The following is a 996-nucleotide window of genomic DNA, read 5'->3' as shown; positions in this document are numbered from 1 at the left end:
CAGAATCCCAATCCCAATTTCCAGCAGACTTTATTTGTAGAAATCGATAGGCTCATTCTAAAATGTACATGGAAATGCAAATGACCTAGAATACCCAAGGTAATCTTGACAAAGAAAAACAAAGTTGGAGAACTTATACTACCTAATTTCAAGTCTTGCTGTAAAACTGGTGCACAGTCATCAGGACAGTATGATGGTATAAAGAGAGACATGTCATTCAATGGAACAGAATAGAGAGCCCAGAAATAGACACACATTTAAGTGGTCATTTGATTTTTCAAGAGGGGAACTAAAGCAATTCTATGGGTAAAGCAGTCTTTTCAAGAGGTGTGGCTGGGACAACTGGCCATCAATATAAGAAAAACATGAACATTGACCTCTGTCTATCTCACATAATACATAAAATTTAATTTGTGATGGATCATAATCTAACCTCAAAAGTGAAAACTGTAAAGCTTCTAGACTAAAACGTAGGAGAATGTCTTCATCACCTGGAGATGGGCAAAGTTTCCTTAGAAAGGAGGCAAAAGGTAATAAGTATCAGAGAAAATATGATAATTCAGATTTCATAAAAATTTATAACTCCTGCTCATCAAAAACATAATTAAGAAAACGATGATGTGCAATGGCTGCGAACAGCAGTCTCCTCAGTAGTGTGTGCAACCTGTTGCTTACGTGGGTTGCCTTAAGGGACATTGGAGACCACCCTTTCCGGTGGATGTTTATGTCTGACCTCATGTTGTCCCCAGTCGCGGCTCCAGACAGGTATTCAGGTGCCTTCAGAAGCCCCAGGACAGGGTGACCAGGGTCCACATTTTCCAAGTCATCATGTCTGTCACACCAAGCTGCAGGACCAGGAGCATGTGACTGAGGTCCTAAATGGGGCCCAGTTCAAGTTCCCTGGTTGCCAGAAGATCCATGTCTCCAAGAAGAGGGGCTTTAGCAAGTTTAATGCAGATGAATTTGAAGCCCTGGCAGCTGAAAAGTGGCTCATCT

General features: G+C 41.5%; 1 pseudogene; it reads left to right on the top strand.

Annotated features, from left to right (window-relative positions):
• The first annotated feature begins 585 nt into the window (after positions 1 to 585).
• Positions 586 to 707, top strand: LOC132356243 (small nucleolar RNA SNORA70; annotated as a pseudogene).
• Positions 708 to 996: the final 289 nt, after the last annotated feature.

Source organism: Balaenoptera ricei, chromosome 20, assembly GCF_028023285.1.
Source record: "Balaenoptera ricei isolate mBalRic1 chromosome 20, mBalRic1.hap2, whole genome shotgun sequence".
Taxonomy (NCBI): Eukaryota; Metazoa; Chordata; class Mammalia; order Artiodactyla; family Balaenopteridae; genus Balaenoptera; species Balaenoptera ricei.
The sequence above is the reverse complement of the archived record's forward strand: the minus strand, read 5'-3'. Positions and strand labels throughout refer to the sequence as shown.